Source organism: Molothrus aeneus, chromosome 2, assembly GCF_037042795.1.
Source record: "Molothrus aeneus isolate 106 chromosome 2, BPBGC_Maene_1.0, whole genome shotgun sequence".
NCBI classification, from domain to species: Eukaryota; Metazoa; Chordata; class Aves; order Passeriformes; family Icteridae; genus Molothrus; species Molothrus aeneus.
In genome coordinates this window covers 53,475,911-53,493,215 of record NC_089647.1, presented here as the reverse complement: position 1 = coordinate 53,493,215, position 17,305 = coordinate 53,475,911, and the positions used below count along the sequence as shown (strand labels likewise).

At 40.8% G+C, this 17,305-nt stretch overlaps 1 protein-coding gene across 4 annotated transcripts in view; it reads right to left on the bottom strand.

Annotated features, from left to right (window-relative positions):
• CAB39L (calcium binding protein 39 like) overlaps positions 1-17,305 on the bottom strand; it is a 59,982-nt gene that overhangs the window by 41,356 nt on the left and 1,321 nt on the right. Inside the window, exons 1-2 of one of the 4 annotated variants that reach the window (XM_066544985.1) lie at positions 2,466-2,584; positions 2,023-2,236 (exon numbers count right to left, since the gene is read on the bottom strand). The gene's annotated coding sequence lies outside the window, so the exon portion shown is untranslated. Of the gene's footprint in view, positions 1-1,269; positions 1,357-2,022; positions 2,370-2,465; positions 2,585-17,305 lie in introns of those variants that run through there. The other 3 variants (XM_066544984.1, XM_066544982.1, XM_066544986.1) reach the window with 3 other exon arrangements.

Below are 17,305 nucleotides of genomic sequence, written 5' to 3'. Positions count from 1 at the left end.
CCTCTGTGGGAGCCATTCAGCTGTTGCAGGGCCACATGGAGAGCCAGGTCAGGGAAGTGACCCAGGTTAACAAGAAATAGCTTGCTGGGGAAAAAAAGGTCACACAGGTTTCCAGTCCAGTTCTGCCCAGATAGAGTCTAGGGCTGTACCAGCACAAGAGGGAAAGAAGGGCATGGGGAGAGGGTAGGGTTGCTGGAGCAGATGCTACAGCTCAGATGTTCACCAACCATACTCAGAATGAGGCAGTGATGATCATAAAGGGGGTATAAATGTGTGGCAATACAAATAAAATACTAATCACAGAATAGTCTGGGTGGAAGGAACCATAAAGATCATCTGGTTCCAAGCCCCCTGCCATGGGTAAGGACACCTTCGACTAGACCAGGCTGCAGAGAGCCTCATCCAGCCTGGTCTTGAACATTTCCAGGGATGGGGCATTCACAACTTCTCTCAGCATCCTGTGCCAGTCTCACCACGCTCACCATAAAAAATTCCTTTTTAATACCTAATCTAAATTTATCATGAGTAGGGTACAGAGAACAGAATTGAAAGGACATTTTGCTGGCTTGTGTTCTTCTATTGGAAGTCCTGTGTTTTCATATTATTAGTATTAGTATTTTATTACAAAACAGCATTTGCACACCCCAATGCCAGGTAACATTCAGATTCTCACCCATGCAGAAATGGCATCCTGTGGCACCACACTCACACCACCATCATTTATGTGTATCACAGGATCACATAGACTCTCCCAATCATGCTAATGAACTAGCTAGAAGTGGTAGGTTATTACTTCACATTCAATAAAACTAGAAATATACAAGAGGTTTTAGAAATATACAGAGGTTTTACAGCCACCAAATTTGCAGGATTGATGAGTCAAGAATATTTGGAATCCCAATTTGCATTTGCTACCACAGAGATCTTTAAAACCTAAAAGATTAAGAATTCAATTCCATGCCTAACTGTAGTCCATAGCAAAACTCCCACAAACTCAGTCATGCAGAAAGAGCTCTCTTAACAAATGTCTCTGAAGTACACACAATTCTAACAGAAGAGCCCTTAACAGCTTTTCATTTACTTAAGTAAAAGGAAAACCAAATTAAATATCCATTTCTAGTAGGAATAGTATCTGTAGAAATAATGGAAACTGGTAACATAATTTAAATAACACAGGCAGCAGCCAAGAGGGAATAGGACTTCCTCTAAATTCATTAGTGAGGAAGGTGGATACTATTTTTGTATTTGGTCCAATATTACTAAACTTACCTCTCTACACAGCATTCACTTGATCAAGTTTGTAGCAAGTCCACTGTGTTACTTCCAATAGCTTCGTAATGGATTAAAATAATTTTCTATAGTAGTAATTTGACTTCACTCATAATATTTCCCAAGAAAGAGCCTTTGCTTTTAAGAAAGACCCCAACTTCCCTTAAGCTCCATTAAAGTTCTGCCTGATAAAGACTTCAAGCATCGCCCATGGCATAGAATCAGCATTTCCAGTGGACAGGACCTATCGGCTGCAAAGGAGGAGCTGGGACATTTGCATGGGCTCTTCCTTGTGGCAGCTCACACGGGCACTCATCTTCCCTCCGTCTCCTTCCTTCCCCTGCCTTATGCAAGTGGCCACGCTCTCATTCCTCTGCATCCCAGGAGCCAGCCCGCAGCTGCAGGCAGCCCGCGGAGAGGAGCAGGAGAAATGATATATTGCAGATATTTTATTTTTGGAAACCACACTGTAAATAAAGCCATTTCCAGAGATATTCCATGGACACGGAGTGCTTGGTCGCAGAGCCAGCGCCTTATGTAACAGGAGGAGCATTGTTTAGGGTTGCCTGCGTTAAAGAGCCACTCCTGGTAACACAGTTTACAAAGCTATTAAAAGCTACCAGCCTAACTATCGAGAATAAGCAGGCAAGCGGTTTGTTACCAAAAGGCTGGTGCTAGCTGGAAAAAAGGAAAGTTTCATCAAACCCCTCAACTTTCCGTGGCTCGGAGGACATCACCTCGTCTGGCACTTACCGTGGGTGGGAAGCTGGGGGCTCCTAGCGCAGCCCCATGGCCGGGTGCTGAAGACAGCTCTGCCGCCTCCCGCAGCCCGCGCCGCCGGCAGCCGCCCTCAGCGATCTCCCATTAATTCCGCCTTATTCCCCACGCCGGTCGCCCACAAGTGGCAGAGCCCGGGGATCCCGCGGTTCGGCCTCCCGCTCCTCTCCCGCCGGGCGGCCCTCAGCCTCTGGAAAAGCGTGAGCAGAAAGGATCACTTGGACATGCACAGGCGCTCACAAGCAGCTGTAAATTTCCACTCCCCGCTGCCTGCGGCTGCACTCCCGGCTCCTCGCTGTTCCTGCTCCGACGAGCTCTGTGCCTGGGTGTGCGTTTTCCCCCCACTGCCCTCCCCGCTTCCCACTCCCTCGCTCGTCTTGCTCACAGGCTCACACATACACACACACACACACACACACCCCAAACTCCACGTCAGAGGAACGCGTGGAAAAGCAAAGGATGAAGCGATCGCTCCGCCGAGAGATTTCCCCAGGGTTAAGGGAGGACATGCGACAATTTCGCATCACTTCTGTAAGTTTCCATTCCTCCCCAAAGTCTGTCGGTGCAGGGGGAGGCATCGCAGACGGCTCCTCGCACCATCACGTGGCGTAGGCTGCTGGAATTAAATTATTCACCTTGCCGTCATGCTAGGAATGCAAATAAGGGAGCCCAACAGGGGGTTGTTGTTACAAGATAATAAAAAAAAATCAACATGCTCACGCACCACATCTTTCGGCAAAGTCCTGTCCAGAAAAGCTGCAGATAAGCTGTTTCCTGCCTGACTATATATTATTACACAAAGATCCAAATACCTTTCCACAATAATACTTGAGGGGATAAAAAAACCCACCCATCTGCAGTATACTCTGAGCAAAATTTAGATCCTGATGAAGAAAAACATTAGCCCCAAGTATTTTTTCAAAGGCTAATGTGATGGGGAAAAAATCATAAAGTATTCTGAAACAAGTACTACCAGCTATTATCAAGCGTACAAATACAGCAAAATGTAATTAAAGGAATTTTTAGTGCTTCATTTTTCTCTCTCGGCAACTATTGTTTGGCAAGCACCGCACATTCCCAAAGGGAATGGCAAGTGCTGTCCCCTCTGCCCCCAGCTGTTAAGAGCAGGGAAAGAAGGATGCTTTACTATAGGCACTTCAAGGTGGGATTTAAAATGTATCTTCATCTGGATCTTGGCCGAGTCCCAGCTGGGATGTGTGCCCAGCATATCTTTCTGCCAAGCTCTCCAGCTTGGGGGGAAAACTTTACCTCCCATCACTTCTTCCTCAGGGCATAGCCTAGCCAAAGTCCTACATTATTAAAAATCATTTGGTATGCTACATTTGCTTGGGGAGCTGATCTCAGAGTAAGCGGTGCTACAGTTGCATCAGATCTTGATTTAAGGCTCACCTGCAGTAGCTATTCACAGCTCTACATTACAGGCAGCCAAAAGTGCATGAGAAACCTAAATTCTGAGGAATACAGATGAAACAGACACCTTTTAAAGGGCTACCAGCCTTTGCTTGCAATGCCAGCTCTGAACTGAAGCACACAGGAGTATGCCAAACCCTCACTTTGAAGAGCCACCCGCCTGTCCCTCCTGGGCTCAGGGAGGCAGAAGCCACCCCTGCTCCCTTAACCTCCTGCGTTTGCTCCTGCCTTTGCACAGGAGGCACCAAGCCAACCTTAGATCAGCAGATTTGTACTCTCAACTTATCAGTAAAGCACGTCACCACCTCTGCTCACACTTTACCTAACAGATCATCAAGATACTGCATTCCTGTGGTTTTGGGCTGCCCTGAACAGCACTAGGAACAGGCATTAATTAGTGCAGCTCCTGCTGCACCAGAAAGCACTGCAACAAGTGACACCAAGTGGCAATTTCTGCTCCAAACCCCTTGTGAAATATTCTTCCAGCACCAAATTAAAGGCTTCACATTAGCCACCACTGACCAGGTTTCCTCTCCAGGCCAGCTCCACAGAGAGCTCAGCAAGGAACACTGCAGATGCCAAGCTCTGAACAGGATGAGCCACCCACGAAGCTCAGGAGGCACATGAACAACCTGCAGAGATGTGTCGTGGCATGAAGCACTTGGGGAGAAAAACTGGCACTGGGCACCTTTACAGCACCAGCTGGGTGGAGAAGGGAAGGGGAGCTGGGCCTTGTGGTACCTTGCACCCACCCTGACACTGGCCCTTTCTTTTTTATCAGATACCTCAACCTTTGGATAAACAGTGAAAGTCAAATGATAAACACTCTACCCTTGGGCTACTGCTGACAGTACTGGCTTTTCCTAAGGCAGCACACCAATCCAAGTGCATCACTGCTTCCCCTCTGTGTTTTTAAGAGAAAAACTTTTTTCCTCTACCTGTCCCAAGAAAAATTTTATCTTTCTATTGTAAATCCAGCATCCCTTCAACAGGTAGAACCCCAACTTTTTGTCTTACTGTGGAGTTCAACAGTGGTAGGTGTTACCCTGAAATCAAACTATCACAAAAAAAGATTGAAATATGTTTTAGTTGTGCATAAGGAGCCCCAGTGGGGATAATTTGTGTATCACTGCACTCCATAAAATATTCACAGACCATTCTGAGTATCCCAGCTCTTTGGAAGTATAACAAATTTATCTACAAAGTAACTATCCTTTGTTTCAGACTAAATATGCCTGTTTTCCTGACTCAGAACAATAAATTGAATTTCCACTCAATTACAGTTCAGCTTTTCCCATCTTCTACCTGAAAATCTTTTAGGGCTTTAATAGGAGCTCTCTGGAGAGCTGGAGAACAAGAAACCCACCTGCCTCCATCCCTGCATTGCAGCAGAAGAAACTGCACAAAACAAGGTAGCTAAAGGGGCAGGGGAAAAAAGATTGTCTGCTATTCCAATATACTGTTTCATCTTAAGTAGAGTTAATTCTCAGATGACAGGAAAAGGCCCTGAACAATTCAATAGGAATTAAGTCATAATTACTTGGTGCTCTTATCTGTTTGTTGGGATTTTTTGTTGCCAAGAGGTTATTAAATATTTCCAAAATATGTTTTCTTCAATTCTTAATTTGTAGCCATCTAAAATCCAGAATGATGTAATTATAAAGAGACAAAAAATCTTCACAGTCCTGAAGTACATGGGAAAAAAAAATCTCTGCCCTGCTAAAATACTCCAGCTTCCACATATTTAAATTTCATTATATTTCTTTCCTTTAAAGAGGGCAGGGTCCTCAGGCTAAGGCATGGTTAAAGTACTTTTGAGAAATGTTTGTCCTTGCTTTCATAACTTAAAATCATTCCATCTAATAAAGACCAAAGGAAGAAAACCCCAGCTGATTTTTCCTGCCCTTACCATTTATTTTCTAATGTGGAAAAGAGGAATTAGGGAACTTCAACAGTGAGTGAAATTGCAATAAATTGCAGAAGCAGACGATAAACACACGGCATATATATATTAATTCTGCTTATTTAATCATCCATTTCCAGTCTGTCTACCTCCTCTGAGATTACTTCCAGCATTCCAAAGCCCTAAGCAGCCTCTAATAATAATAACAACAACAACATCCTTCCTTCCCCCCAAATTGCTCAGTGCCCCAGGCCATCAAAATTCAGCTCTCCACAGCAACAGGTTTAGTTGTGTAATGCTGAATATCAAGAGGAGAAGCTTTAGCATACTAAAAAGATTCCCCCACCCTCCAAAACTTGGAAACTAAAGAACATCCCCCACAGGATTTCGTGCTATTCTTACAAATCCCAAGATATCAACATTTTGATAGTTTGGCAGTTTATTGAGGTGGAGGGGAACTAAAAACAAGTAACTTATATAACCTACATCGTAAAGCTGTTACACTTTAACTCAAAGCATTTAGCTTTATGGCACAGCAATATAAAAAGTGCCCAACAACACTTCTAAAACCTCATAAAATAAAATGCTTTACAGTAACATCATACTTCTGTGTTATTCTGTGAGTCCACAGATACTCAATTTCTTCAGATCCCTGCAAGAGCACTGTGGCCACCTCAGATTAATGCAAATAAATTCTTCTTCATGCAGTAGATCCCAAATACAGACATCCAACAAACACTTCCTCTCTGTGTAATCTTGGAGGGACACAAGCTTGGAATCGAGCCTGTATACCAGTCGCCCCAAAACAGCTACCAGCACCAAAAGGCAAATTAACATTTGGCTGCTCATCCAAATACAAAATAAGGCAAAAAAAAGGGGTACAGTCTACAGAGGGGCAGGTGGTTTTCCCTAGAGCCATGTAAAAAGCAGCAAAGCTTCTGGCCTCTCTCAAGACTAGAAAATTGATATTTCTTCAGTGAAGTGTGGAAAACAGAAAGCAGCAAGATGCAGTGGCTGACCTGTAGCTGCATTTTAGCTGAAATGAGTGGAAGGATTTAAATGGATGCTTTATATAAGCTACTCCTAAAAATGCAGACATGTCTTCAACGATTATGTTCCCCTCTTCTTCCTCCTAGCTCCCTCTAGCGCTTTTAAGGACATACGGCCTTTTCCCTCCCAATTTATTTAATGCTAATACAGTTGCTAAGATATTGTTTGGTTTAGTTGGGGTTTTGGGGGTTTTTAAGATCTGCAATAGCTCTTATAAACTGCACATGAGATTTTACTGAATGTGTTATTCATATGTACAATCACTCCAGAAACCTGGCCTCTCTACCAGAAATTTTTGTATATTAATACTTTATGTACAGACCAGTGTTTTTAAAAGTTTACTCATTTTAAAGGCATCCAGCTTCATCACTAGAGAGAGTCAATTAAAATTAATCCCCTTCCTTGAGCATTCCCACTCCCAAGTGAATTGTGTCTAAACAGAAGGTTACTACAGCCCAACAGCTGAAAAATATAACATATTAAAATTTTATGTCTACCCTAAAGTCACTTATAAAATGTTAATTGTGCCCCTTATCTACTGTGTCCCAACATAAAACACAAATAAGAACCATACCTGCACTCCCACTTTTATGAGCGGAGGAACACAGCCTCATGACCACATCAGGTTTTTTACCTTCAGATTCATGCCAACAGAAACTAGGCCCCCAAAATCAGTGATTGCCTGAAGAGTGAAGCAAGTATTTTTAAAATAAATAAAGTTTTCACCTCTCCAAACTGCTTCTATCCCAGTTCTGTACAGTCAATCACCTTAGTGGCCATGTTTGTTTGTTTGTTTGTTTAAGGTCCATTTGCAGAATTAAAAATGGAAAGAGGAAAGACCATTTCAAGAGGTGCAACAAAAAGAGCTTTGCTGAAGACGTAAAACCGCTCATCACATGTGTGCCAAAGTTTCTATAGCAGCACACTAAAAAACACTTTTCTTTATGGAATTGAATTTTAAGTGTATAAAATCATTTATCTGTGATCTCCCGTTTCTGAAGCAGTCAAACAATATTAATAGTGTTTGGTCTTCTTGAAATGATTGAATTTAGTTACTTATCTCCACATAACTACACCAAGCACTTTTCATAATGTTAGGCAGAACAGGTTAAGACAGGTTCACTAACAAAAAGCTCTACAGATGTTCCCTACAACTTCCTTGCTGGTCAAAGACAACAGAGCTTTAAACTTCCTAAGAATGCTTGAAGCCAAAAGCTGAAAGTTATTGCTTATTCACCTCAGCAATGGTGATATGCTGTGAAAATGTTGGGCAGATCAACTGCCTTTTGTTGCCTATAATTTCTTGAAACACAATGTGTGATTGTTTCTGACAAGCTGGAAGGCAGTTTGGGATTTAAGACTTTTCCTCTGCTGACCACTACTACAGAAGGCTAAAACATTTTTCATCAGATGCTTTCCAGACGACTTGCAGACAAACAAAATTAAGTTAAATTTAAAACACAAGTTAAATGCTACTGTGAGGCACTCACTGTAACACGCAATTTAGTATGAGGAAAGTGAGGTGGCACCAAGGGAACACCCAAAGGTGTGCACCCCAAAATGTTAAAGAATAAATTTATACTGTTAAAGAATACTGTTAAAGAAGATAGAAACTGTCACTCTGGATAAGACAAAGCTCCATTAAATCCCATCTCTAAGAGGGGCTGACACCAAGAGCAAAGTAGAAAAAGAAACTTATGCCATAGGAAGGACTACTGTACTCTTCTTCTGCTTCTGCAAATCAGCACCTTTGAGGTTTCCTGAAGTATCATCCAAAATCACCATGATGCATAATTACACACCTTTCACTTTAAAGAACCCAAAGGAGCACTATTCCCCATCTAGGGGGACTCTCAAATCACTTCTTCAATGCTCAGATACAACAGATTGCTCAAGATTGCTTCTGACTGTCAAGACTGAGCTGCCAAGACAGCTCAGAGACTGCTATTTCCTGTGGATGAGGGACCAAACAAGACAAGCTCCAGCATCAATTTATTGCATTCCAGTTAGTTTCTTCTTCAGGGCAGCAAAGCCAGGATTTACCTGCAGAACCATTGCATTTTTCACGTGGCCACCCCCAGACAAGGGAACAAGTGCTACCAGAAAGTCCCATGTAGAGGCATGGTGTTATACCCATGAAGAAGATGAGTTCAGATCTAAGAAGTGTCAGCTCCTATTTATGTCACACTCTGTGATCTTGGAAAAGCCACTTAGTCCCCCCACTGGAAAATTTCTGCATTCAAAACCATAAGGTGCTTTGACACTGCAGTGATGGAACCCAAACAAACACAGCAGGCAGTACTCATCTTACTTGTGTCCTTTTCCTGCAGACTGGGAAAACAGTCCTGCAGTTTGTGTGATGCAGGTCTCCAGAAACCATGCCCACAGATACAACAAACTTCTGAGTCTCTTCTCATACAAGTTAAGAATTCTACTAAGGCAGAACAGTTGAAACAAAACCAGAATAATACTAGGCTAAAAGTCTAAACTGCTGCTTTTAGATTATGAATTACAGGGTTTTTTTCCCAGTGTGAAATAATGAAACCCAAGCATTACTATAATTCTTGAAAAATGGCTGTTATACTTAAGCAAGTGTTGCCCTAAATTGACTTGCCTAAAGAAGAAAATCTCTGGTGCCAACACTGCTCTCCTGGAGAAAGGGAACCCACATCTCACTACCAGTTTTGTCTGGCAACAACATTATTTTAACATACTGGAAAAGGATAGGGAACCTTCAGAACTCATCAGGATCAAGTTGCACAAGGAGAGGTTGTCTTCACAAGTACCCCAAAGCCATTCCTCCTGACAAACAATTAAGTATATCCATCACTTGTCAGATTGCAAATATATTTGCCTTCATGTGACAGATACATGGCCAGCTGATGAAACACAGCGTGCTTGCACTTCTCTGTCCCACAGTAAGTATTTTACCATCACTTCAATGTTATCTTCCTGTTAGGTGGTGAACAGTTCCTGTTGTCACGAAGCCCCTGTCTCAGATTTTAGTAACATATTTTTCTGGTCTCAGGAAGGAACCTCCAGAGCTTCCTAAAGACCTCTGTAGTCCATTCTGGCCAAAAGTTGACTATATTGAGCAAACTAACCTGTAGGGTATTCTTTGAAGTCCCCAGTGGGGAAAACCTGTCCACGCACATTCCCACACTACTAAAAAGCCATCTGCTGTTCCCCCCATCCATGTTGCCCAACAACTGACATTACAAATTAATTATTATGTCAGACACATACAACTACAAAGTGTCCAATTAAGGGCTGAGTTCCTTTTGTTTTAATTAATAAACCAGGGTCATGCCTTGAAGTCCTTAAATGGCAGCAGGCATGCTGCAGACTGGCATTTTTCAGCCAAGTCTGTCCTGAACAAAGACCAACATGAGCAGTGTGTTCATCTTCTGGACAATTTCTGTTTTGGAGGGAGAGCAGCTCTGGCACCTGGGTGTGCTTTGATTCAACTCCATTTCTGTGTAGTCTCAACAGTGGAGATCCCTGACAGGCTCTGGATACCTGGAAGAAAAGCACTCACCACATGACATAAATGGCAAGCTCCAGATATACAGGTTGTAACAGGTCAAATATACTCAGGAAATCTTGGCAAACATCATTCCTCGAGACATCTCCTAATGAAATCTGACAGCTTCAACATCACACAGCATACAGATCTATACTCACAAACTTGGTCACATCCTCTTAAAATAGTTTAAGAAAACAGTTTTCTCAGGCTTTCTCGCATACCTGTTCCCTTCCCACAGAAGCAATTGATAATTTTCTTCTCTGCATGTGTTTTGGCAGTGTGCATTTGCAAAATACCTTTATCTGCCATCAAAATCTACACCTCTGAAGGGTAAAAGACTGCTACTGTCCTCTTATAAAAGTCATGTTTAGCACTGAAAATAAGTAAGGTGTATGCCTCTCAAATGAAAAAATAGTCTCAAGCTGTAGCAGCCCAGACATGAGAAGTTATCTATTATCTTTGCAAAAAAAAAATATTTTTAGCTAGATGCTATCTGAGCCTGATCACCTGCAGAACATGTTTTCTAATATATTTGTATGCAGTACCTTGAATTTATGAGAGCTGTAGGACCAATAGCAGAATTCAGAGAGCAAAGTCTCAAAACTGTTTCTTTCAGAACTGCAGCGCTCATAAGGACACAAAATTATGTCTGGCATTGTTGCAAATTTTGGAGTTTCCACCCAAGTACCACTGAAAAGAAATGGCTTGTTTTCTGAGAGCAGGCAGCACCCCGTGAGAAGGTCACCCAGCAAGAGTCGTATCAGTTCAACTTTCCATGACCACAGCAAGTGCAAGACAGTCTCCCCTAGCTGTCATCATGGGATGAAATTACTTTCACAAGCACAAGAACTTCCATTGAAATATTCCAGCACACAAAAGCCTGTATCCAGAGAGCTGCATGGCAGCCAGGTAACCAAAGATGTGAACGTAAGCTATTTAATACCTTGGCATTTAACCCAACAATAGCATTACCTATTTCTATGTTTTTCAATTTAAAAAAAAACCCTAAAAACAGACGACATAGAAGTTCAAAAGTAATAAATAGTATGACACTGTGACAGTTTACACAGACTGGCTTTTCTTTCAAAACTAAAGACAGTTCTATATGATTCCTACACTTACAAAATAAGACCTTATTTGGATTTAAAATAAGTTTGAAATAGATTTTTTTGTTCTTCTCAAAACAATAAATGAATGTTGTTACTATCAGCAAAGGAGCTTAAAAAATTCAAATATTTACTCTGGTTCCCCAAAGCTTAACAGCTTCTTGAACAAGAGCAGCTTTTTAAAAGATTTTGTATCTTGACACTAATTTCAAATGCTGGAGAATCTGTGAAGTCCATTAATAACATAGTGCAACAGTTAAGGTTACCACTTTCAATGTTTGGGGGTTTTTTCCTTTTCTGAAAATTAATATTCTGTTTTACTTTCTGCTCCCTGAAGCTGTGATTCCTGTGCTTGCAAACATGTGCTTTTTGAAGGCTCTTCATTTTATTCATGTATAGGTATGTGATTAAATCATTTCAACAAACTCAGAATTTACTTCTTCATCACCACCTACATGAAGTGTACCTATACAGTTTGCTGACACCTACAACCAGTACTGACTTAAATTAAAAAATGTCTTGAAATCAAACCTGATTGTATTATGGAAGTGAGATCATTAATACAGCAAAAGAAATCTCCCACTCTGCATTCAGGGTTTTCAACTCCTGTCCACTCTTGGCTACCACTTATCTACAGGGAATTTCTTGTCCACTGTCTGTGGCCCATGAGTTTTGACACCTTCAAGTATTTTCAGACACTGTTCCTCATCTTTTAAGGCATATCCAGCCTCTTCCCATGGTTATTAACTTCACAAAGCATTGAGTCCATCTTTTGAAAGAGTCAGTCAAGATGCTCTTTGATTCAATCAAATACATGAGGCTATGCCACCATTTGTCATCTTTCTACTCTGCGTGGCCTAGATAGAACTGCCAGAAAGGAATTATGCATTTCCTTTCCTTTCAACTGTGTGTTCATTTGGGGAATTTTTTTTTGCAAACAAACATCCAATGACTGAACATCAAAAAATTATGTATCAATAAAAATATTCTTAATGACAGTAATATTTTCAATATTGAGTTTCTTAGCCAGAATACAGCAAACCCATAATCTGAAATACTAGACATTTTATAATATGTTTCCTATTAATCATGTTGAATATTTTGCTTTATGACAATCCTTAAAATTCTGGAGTTTTACATTAGACATAAAAAGAAAAAAAATTCAGTCTCCATAAATTTTCCAAAATGTTCTTTTAGTTTTTATTTACTGCTGAAATATGATAGATTTGTTCACAGTTACGTGATTATTCATCTTCGTTCTCACTACAGAAACACAGAACAGTTCTGTATTTTCAGCATCACTGTTGACAACTTTAGCACAGCCACCAGACAAATGTCACTGTTCTTTTTGCTCCTGGTACTTTTAAACTTCTTACTAGCCTTATATCCTGAAGAAAATCCAGTGAGTTTTCTGTAATCATCTTTATAAAACTTGGAACTGCTGCTGCCTTGGAACCATTTCTAAATCAAGACGTGACTCTCCCTTTTCTGAAACCCTCTTTTTGTATTTGTATCTATTCCAGACAGCCATGTGTTCCCACATCCCCAGCCCCTCCCCAGCTTCGGGGGACACTCTTGTAGGCAGGGCTAGAAGTGTATCAGTGATGTAGCAGCACATCACATGGCACAGAGGAGATTTGCTGAGTCCCCCAAGTTTTTGCAGCAGTCTTCTCCCATGGCCTGATGACCTGTACTGAACTTTAGGAACCCTGGTGAGGAGACAGTTTATAGCATGCAGGGAGTTCAGCAACAGAGGAAAAACAATGGATAACACCTCTATGGATTTTTAACTAGCACTTAACTGCTGCCCAAGCCACCAAAATCACATAAGAATATCTCAGCAAATCCTCTGCTAGCATCTTCCCCTCCCTGACAGAAGGGTGGAACACTGAAGAATTGTAGGGGAGTGTATCTCCTCACATTAATGCTGCTTTCTTGAAGGGAAAAACTTTTCTAAACAACACACAACCTAAAGACCACCAAGCCAGCTTGACCTCAGAGTACATTCAAACCTGTCCTCATTCAAACCACCTTCAACCTAGAGCACTTTAGCTTTTACTTCCATATTTTGCCCAAGGCTGTGTGTGATGCTTGCAATCAGAGCAGTACAGATGTTGCAAGCAGATACAGACCTAAACACGGATTGTAATGTAAAAGACAAGAGTTATTAAGGTCTGCAGATAAATAGGACAAAAGGTCAACACAATTTCTATGTAATAAGCTTTTATTTAGAAGGTTCAGCCTTTTTTGGTTCACTTACTTAAACTAATTTGCTTTAAAAAAAATTACCCCACCCCCCACAGATTTTTCCCAGGGACTATATGGTATACACAATATTTGCCCTAACAGAGGACTACAACCAGCATGCAGTCCTGCACCCACTCTATAAGGTTCAATTTGGTGCTTACTTCCAATGACAAATAAATCATATATTGCAGACAGCTTCTCTTGTAGCCAAAAGCAACAGGGAGTGAATGACCACCATGAACTGGCAGTCCAAAATAAGTTTTGCTTATTTGCAGAAGTGAAAGAGAGCTGTCTGACTGCCAGTGAACTGCAGAAAGTGAGAGTACACAATTAAAAGGTACACTTGAAGAGGGAAAGATGATACAGCCGTGCCTCCCTGCTGACATATGAAAATAGGCAAAACAAAGAGCTGAATGCTCAGGACACTACAGCTGCTGGATGTGAACCCTTCCCACATAACATTAATCTCTCTGTATTCAGCAGTCTCCAGTGCCTTGACTTACAAAGCCAGACACAACTTCCTTCCCACACTCAAGAGCAAACAAACTGTATTTTTGCTGCAATAAATTTGTATGTATAAATTTGTACAAGTGCCTTTGTGCCACATTGACACAGGATCTTTAAGTAAGACCACCCAAAGATCCAATGGCTGTCCCCACATTTCAAAATTCAGTTATGCAGCAATACTTTCTTCCATCTTAATTATTGTCTCCTGCAGCAGGAAAAGCAAGGTACAAACGTTACTGTGATATCAAAAAAGGGTGTAAAATAATTTTTAAATGTTGTTTCACAGTTTATCATGTTGCTCTAAGGACACGTTGCTGTCAAAATGAGAATTCTAGCCCTTTCTGCCATCACTTCCCTTGCATCAGTTCTAGGAATGACCTGACTGCAGAGGGAGGCAGATCAGCCTGCTGGGCACCATGAAAATTTAACAGCCAGAAAAAAACAAACCCCTCTTAACTCCCTTAAAAGTGCATCTTTTCTAGAAGTGAGAAGAAGTGTGGAGGACTTACTAATGTAAATTGTGTGAAATTTTTGGAACTACTTCTATCAATATGGACAATATTAAAAGAACAAAAGGAAAAAATAATCCATCCAATCACAAACATTTTAGTAGGGGTGTGCAATTTTAAAATATTTCTACAATATCTGTCAGGAAAAAAATTAAAAAAAAAAAACCCGTCCCTTTCTGCTGATTTCTACACCCAGGTTGCAACCACACATCTTGATCTGTTAATGCAAGGGTTCTAACACCTTGCTATGAATTTGTTAACAAAATAATTTCATTCTCAAAAATGATCCTTCACTTTAAGTGAAGGCAAATTATGCTACCAAACAACTTCTCAAGTAACTGGTTCACCACAAACTGGACAGAAACCAATTCCACACACTTTACTGGGATAAACAGCAGTGTTTGGTGGGCTTTTTTTTAATGCACATTAAATTTATGTGTTGAGATGCATTTAATCCTATTAAAGCTTTTTTTTTTTACCAGCCTGAATGTAATCTAAATTGTGATTACTTTGTAACAAATAGCATATGTATCCACTTCTGTGAGAGGAATGCCAAATTCATACACTGGAGTCACTTGAGGAACATATCTTCAGAAAAAGGGCTTTTTTTTTTTTCTTAAGAAAAAAGGGTTACAAAGATTTGGGCCCACAGTTCACTTACTGAAAGAATGTCAAACATATTTTTAACACAGCTTCTGTGGTTCCAGTCATTCAAGAATTTTGCCGGGAAAAAAGTTAACAACGAAGTTAAAGCCAAGCACTCATGAGAGAAACCCATTTGCCTCTACTGTCTGTGAAAAGGCAGGAGGAGATTTTGATCCAGCAGAACTGAGAACACAGAGAGGTCCAGGCTCTACTGTGTGATAAGACCATCCAAAATAACCTAGATATGGTAAGTATTCTGCCCATACCACCACTTTGCTCCTACTGTAGAAGTAGTTGGCTCAAACATTTTAAATTGAGATAAATGACACCAACAATAAAATTAGAAAGCAATCCATTGATTTCCAGATACTCATTTTGTACCTAAACCACCTCCAGTTGCCTGAGAAAAGCACAAATAGCAAGTGCTGCACAGCAAATGAGATGGGAAGTTATTCAGATAAATATAGCTGAGCCAAATAAGTTTTTGTGGGTTCTTTTGGGGTTTTTTTGGTTTTGTTTGGGTTTTTTTATTTGGTTGGTTTTTTGGGGTTGGTTTGTTTGTTTTGGTGGAGTTTTTGTTTGTTTTTTGTTGTTGTTTGGTTTGGTTTTTCTTTTGTTTTTTGGGGGTTTTTGTTTATTTTTTGTTTGGTTTAGGGTTTTGGGTTTTTGTTGTTTTGGTTTTGATTTTTGGTTTTGTTTTGGGTTTTTGTTTGTTTGCTTTTTGTTTTGTTTTGTTGTTGTTTGGTTGGGGGTTTTTGTATTTTTTTTGAACCCCAGTCAGTCCCATGAGTAATGACACAAAGGAACAGGGCAGTCCAAGAAGTCCAGGAACATCTAGATTGTTTCTTTCTTTGACAGTGCCAATTTTAAATGTTCAGGGTACTGTGGCTTCCCTGACCCTCCAAAACACTTATAAACAAACCCAAATGAAATAAATATTAATAGGACAATACTCCATTCCATTCTTGGTGCTCCTGTTCCTCACACCTTACTGCTGGTTTGACATCCCTACAAAGTTAAGCAAACCTAGCACTGATGCAACACATTGAACAGGATTAAGGAAAAAAAAGAAACTAAAAAATTAGAATTTTCTTCAACTAAATTAATTTCCTCACAGGAAACTATGACTAAGGACTGTTTAGTCCAGAATATTCTTATGAAGAGCTCTATTGTTGAGTCTTCACACCACAACACATATCTACCCTGTTTTCTAAGATTTTAGTCAAATTCCCTTTAGTACATTTGAAACCTTACATGTTTCAGTTTTATTTGAAAGTGGTTGTTTCGCCACTCGCAATAATGACTTCAGGTTGTTGCCCTCTGTCTCCTTTTGATGGCTTTTATTAGTTCAAGTCCAATTCTGCAGCAGGCACTGCCTCTCTTGCCTTTCCACAGCAGCTAGCAAGACCAGCACCAGCCCATCAACCTTCTATCAGCAGGCACCACAAGGGCAGCTGCCTCCACACTTGGATTTAAAGGTCAAAAGGCAAATCAAAATGAAGTTGTAGGGGTCCCCAGAGATCATCTCTTCAGAGTGGGAACACCACAAATTCATTAATTCTTGCAGATTGCTTAATGTCTTCTATGAGTTCATGTAATGAAAGTAGTTTGTGTGCATACTTTACCCTGCAGGCAAACCCACAAAGAGCCATCAAAAGGGTCAGAATACTTTACAACCACAAGCCTTACTTCAGAAAGTACCAGTGAAAACTTATTTCAAATAAATATATTGCTGTGTTCACATGGAAAAATGAAGATAAAAAGGGTTATAGGCATCCATTTATTTTGGATTCCTTTCATCACATACATCTACTGCCTGGTTTCCAGAAATCTCAGGCCCTTTCAAGTGCACTTGTAATCACAGGCTTTCAGATCTTGTTAACTCACTCACATCACTCAAAATCAGAGGGCAGACTTTTAGGTCTTGATCAGTGTGGTGGAGCTGTGGCACAGCAAAAGCAAGACATGCTGTTCAGCTTGGTCTGACATACCCTAACATCCACAGCAGTCCCTGCTCTCTGTGCCCACGCAGCTGCCTGGAACCTTTGCTGGCAATGAATACCGAGACTGGAAGACAGAAATATGGCTGAAACTGAAAACGCCTCTGCTACATAAACAGATGAAATTCATTGCACTACCAGTTTCCAAATGCAGACCTTGGAGAAAATGCCAGCCAGTGGATGGTTAAGAGTTTCAGCATATTGGGCCAGATTCCAAAACCCTCAAGCCAGTTAGTAATTAACAGACATCTAGGTCCTCCACATGAAAGAAGTCTATTGTTAAAACAGTGACACAAATTTTTCCTTTCCTCTTCCTAGCCAGTCTCTGCCTGTGC